Source organism: Cyprinodon variegatus, unplaced genomic scaffold, assembly GCF_000732505.1.
Source record: "Cyprinodon variegatus isolate N-32 unplaced genomic scaffold, C_variegatus-1.0 Scaffold97, whole genome shotgun sequence".
NCBI classification, from domain to species: Eukaryota; Metazoa; Chordata; class Actinopteri; order Cyprinodontiformes; family Cyprinodontidae; genus Cyprinodon; species Cyprinodon variegatus.
Window position 1 is genome coordinate 691,791 of NW_015150550.1, and position 5,156 is coordinate 696,946.

The window sequence follows — 5,156 nt, forward strand, 5'->3', positions numbered from 1 at the left end:
AAAAACTCGAAATCCTCAGGGCAGAAACTGGTCAATATCAGGGAAACAGGCAGACTACAGATTGCTAGGGAACGTATCTCAAAAACACAAGATTAACCTGGCGCTGATGGGAGGCAAACACACAACTTAAATAGTGGAGGAACCAGGTGGAAATGATCGGCAATAATCAGCCGCAGAACCAATTAGACAGGAAAGCAAGGAGCAAAGGAAAAAACCAAACCATCAGCGCCGAGATCATGACAAAAACCATCTCAGAAGGAAAATATTATTTAAGAAAAAAAACTAACACATAAAAGTTTTTAGCTGAATAATAGTCCCAAAACAATTTATAATTCAAACTCTTCAGTACCACTGTGTGTGAAACAAAAGGGTCTTTAAGTCCTGACGTCATATTGAGATCACCATCCACCTGACAGAAGTCATTATTTGAAAATAATGCCTGGTAAACATAAATGTGAAAGCAAGGGAGCAGGAGCAGTTTAAACTAATTAGGTTTCACTTTAAAAGCATTACATCAAAAGGAACAGAACCCCACTGTCATCCCTCATTAAGACAATCTATCTGAGAAATGCCAGAAACTGTGCAGGTCCCAGCCGGGGTCTCATTCACTTCTAAATCTCTTTGTAGTATAGGAACAGAAATGGATTTTGTTCAACAAAAATCTTAAAGTGTCTAAAAGTTGTAAACTGAAGCACATGCAGTTGTGAGCGACTTAGACGGCTCTTCAGCTTCTATTATTCCAACACAAAGTGAACCCAAACGCAGCGAGGCTGAACTCAGAGAGGCTCAGAACAAATGAGGCTTATGAGAGGGTAGACAGCAGATCTTAAGTAGGGCGGCCTCAGCCCTGAACGAACAAAGAATGGAATCATCAAAGAACAAATACTCCTGACAAAACCTGTTAAGTATCAAGTGAAGAACCTGAAATAACCTGGTTGTAATCTTATAAGAATCTTATCTAATAAATATAATGTTCAAATAAAGTTTAAAGTCAAAGTACAAATTTAAAACCACAAAAATCTGTTTAAAGTATAGAATTAATTCTGTTTGATGATACAGACTGATTCAGGGTGAATTACGCTAATCTCATGTTCACTTTTTAACTATCCATGGATCTAAACCTAGACTCTAACCAACACGTTATTGCAAAAGCCCAGTAGAGGATGCCCTTCCTGCACCAGCTGAGGAAGTTCAGGCTTCCTAAGGAGGTCCTGATCCAGTTCTACACAGCAATCCTCCACTTTGTACTCTGCCCATCCATCACTGTCTGGTTTGGAGCTGCCACTGAAAAGGAAAAGATAACAATGTTAAGTCAGGACTGCAGAAAAGATACTCGCTACTAACCTGCCCTCTATTAAGGAATTAGGTTTCTAGATCTAGGAAGCATCACTGCAGATCCACCTCACCTCGATCACTATCTGTTCCAACTTCTTTCCTGGGGAAGGCGCAGCAGAACCGTGTACGCCAAATTCAACAGATATAGGAACAATTTCTCCCAACAAACCATCACAACAAAACAGCTGACTCTGACCCACAGAGTAACAACTCTTGTGCAACTAGCCAGTAACCCTATTCCTCCCCTGGTTACAGGCTGCCATTGATTTATTTTATATTTGATAATCTACTTCTACATCATTAGCACTGTGCTCATCACTATTGCTCCACTGTTTTATGCATGAGTATACATACACATTCTGCACACTGCTTTACGAATGTTCAAACTTCTTTCATGTATTTGATTGTTTTAAATACTGTGCATTATTGTATGTTGTAAATCAGGTTTTTTTTTTTTATTACACTTTACCTGTTTAAATCTGAAAGCTTTGGCCTTTAACAATGCTGTTGGAACACTAAAACTTTCAGGCTGAGGGACAATACAGGAAACGTATGTTCCAGTCTGATTCATTAAAGCTACTCTGTTTTCATATGCATAAAAATGAGCAGCTGCCTAAGCCTGATTGATGGAACCTGAAGACAAAGGCATGCAGACTGGTTAACATTAACTGATTATGGTGCAGTCCTTCTACCATACATCCTCTGCTCACCCATCAGTCACACCCTGTCTTTTATCAGTGTTGAATGTGATTGTACAAGTCGGTCCCTCATACTGGATATCAGTATAAAATAAAAGGCTTTTTTTCCATTTTAGGTTTATTGACAAACCAAAGTGAACAATTAGAAAGGGATATGCTAAATAAACCCAATAAATAATATGATTTATTAATTACAATTTCTATGGACTATATTCACACAAAAAATTTCAATGATTATCCATTTTCTGCATCATCAGAGTAGATGATATGATTTATAAAATGACCAAAAAAAAAAAGGTTTGAGCTCATAAAATTTAGTCACACAGAAAAGATGGTGACATATTCAATCTACATATATTATATAAGACATTGTTAAAATAATAATAATGCTGAAAGCTAAATCAAACCTTACTGGTTCCAAAAATATATTTCAGATGTGATAAGGAACATTATAATGAAATTTATTACCATAATCCCCCCTATCATAGTCATTTCCCTGCGTTCGACAAAAGATAACCTCCACAGGTCGTCTGCCTACCTGTCTGTCATTCAAATGATCACATTCCCACACAAAAAATACAGTTTCCAGCCTCTTTGCTGTCCGAAGCATGTGAGACCAGGAGGTTGTGTACTGTATAGTCTGCTAGTCAGCCTTAAACTCCTGACAATTCTCCTCCATGGGGTCCGAACCTCCAGCTACTTTCACTGATTAGAGTGGATTCTTTATATTTCTTCAGGGGTGCATGGTTATGAAGGAGGCAGAGTCTTCTCAAATACCATCTGTCACCACCGTCACACAGAGCAGGATCGCAGGGAATGAAGCTGCGCCGCTAGAAGAACTGACCCCTTTACCTTTAGCGTAGGACCAAAGATGACATAACAAATGACTGACTCTATTTCTTTTAGCCCATGATGTAATTAGGCATTTAAACACCCTCATCAGAGGAACAAAAAATGAAACCAGTGTTGAGATTAACACCTACAATGCAAATGGAAATATGAAAAAAACGAATTAAAATTTCTAAAAAGTCAATCTAGAGGAATTTTTTTTGTCTCTCCGCAGGAAACAGGCACAAAGTGTGACAAAGTCAGCTGCAGTAAAACCGAACTGGTCTTTCTGTGCATCTGGGTTATTTATTTTCATGATTTCCGTTCTTTTGTGTTATTTTATTGTTTTATATTTGGTTTTCTAGTTAAATTGCCACTTTGTTTTTTATGCAATTAACCAAAGCTGCACATCTTGCTTTTTGAGCTGAAAACAACAGTTGACATTTGTTACATTTTGTTTTTGGCGGATTCAATGTTAAGAGCACCTTCTGCAATTGAGTTAGAAGGATATTATTGTTTATATCGTGTTTGTAGAAGCAGCGGTTGTAAATATGGGGCTCTTCTCTGCTCTTCAACACTCAGTATCAGTCCTGTGTCTGTCTGACCAAAGAGCAGAATTAATGTGATGAGAGAACACCAGTGAAAGAACATAATGAGGTTTATAATTAGCCTGTGGGTTAGAGGACTAGCCGCTGGAGGTCAGCTCTGAATACTCTCTGCTGTCAGGTTAATGCCTTTTACTGTGAGTGCACAGGGGAGGGGGCTTATTCATACCTGACCACCAATTAACTTTCTTTCCCTCATTAAAATCTAAATTACAGTCATTTACCATAAACTGAGCAAATAAGTACCCGTCTGAAGAGTGTACATTACATAGGCATTATGTTTATTTTTTCGGGACTTGCTCTACAGGACCCTTCATGTATTTTCTTTCCACTTAATTCTGATTTTAATTTCTAATCAGATGCATTGATAATGTATTTACACCATGCGAAGAGTTTAAGGAACAGTAAGAGGAGCTTTGCTTGAGTTAACTCATATTAGGACAACGTTAGAGCACACATGACTTGGTAATGGTCTCTAAGCAGGTCTTTAGAGGACTGACGCCCTTCACTGCCAAACCAATTTGGAACAAGCACCTTATCAATCTCATTGTGGAGATCAGAGACCACAGATTGCACCTGCTGTCTGTCTCAATGTGTCACTATTTCCAACACGTGGTGTAAAACATGCAGGAGCTTTCATACTATAGGTTTTTATAAATCCATATCCTCTTTTCTTCTCTTGAATAAATATTGATTAAACAAGGTTCTGAACTCAGACTGAAATGTTTAGAATGAGAAATTTGGAATGTCATCAAACTGTAACTGCAGCTTTTAAAAGATAACGCACATAATTACCCAGTCACCTCTTTTACATTTTTAGAAAAAAAAAATCTTTTTAATACAGGTTTTATTTTGCAAACTAATACAATAATCAGTATAAAAGCCTGTTAATAGTTATCATAAATTCGGAACTATTAGGATGGTAAATCACGATATTGGAATATGGGTAAAAGCTGATAAGTAGAACAATAAAAAGAAAGAAAGGGGCAGAAAAGTGTATCCAATACCATTCTCACCAAACTCTCATTAAATTTCATTAAATGTGTTTTTGAAATAATATCATTATCTATTTGCTTTAATATTTAGATTTTTTTAAGAATTCACGTCTCAACATTACCTTTGTTTTAAGACAAAATGATCAAATTCAGCAAAATAAACTCTTAAAAATGTCTGATCTGTCATGTTTATATTTCTTTCCCTTGTGGATTAGAATTACTGGCAAATATAAACATTTGTTGCAAAGTCTGATAATTTGAGATTGTAATGCATGTGACATACTGTCAATTGTAAATATTGTCTCATTCCAGTAAAATGTTAAACAGGTTTTCAAATTTCGATAAAAAAAGATTTATGCTGATTAGGAATTGGTCACATAAAATCCTGATGTAACATGAAATGATAGAAGAAGAACAATATTGTCATTACATTGCTACAAGTTAGAGCCCTGCAACGGGTCGGGTACCCACGGGTCCCCGACGGGTCACCCGCTAAAATGCTCTTTTGCGGGTGAAAAATACATAAATAAAAATAAACGGGTCGGGCGGAAATTTTTTTTTGGTGCGGGCGGGTAGTTGGTGATTTTTTTTTTATGCGTGTGTGTTGTTATGGACATCAGAAATGTTATATTAATCAGGCACTGGGGTCACCCTTGTTGTAGCTTAAAGCCCTGCCGGCAGTGTGGGCTTCCCTC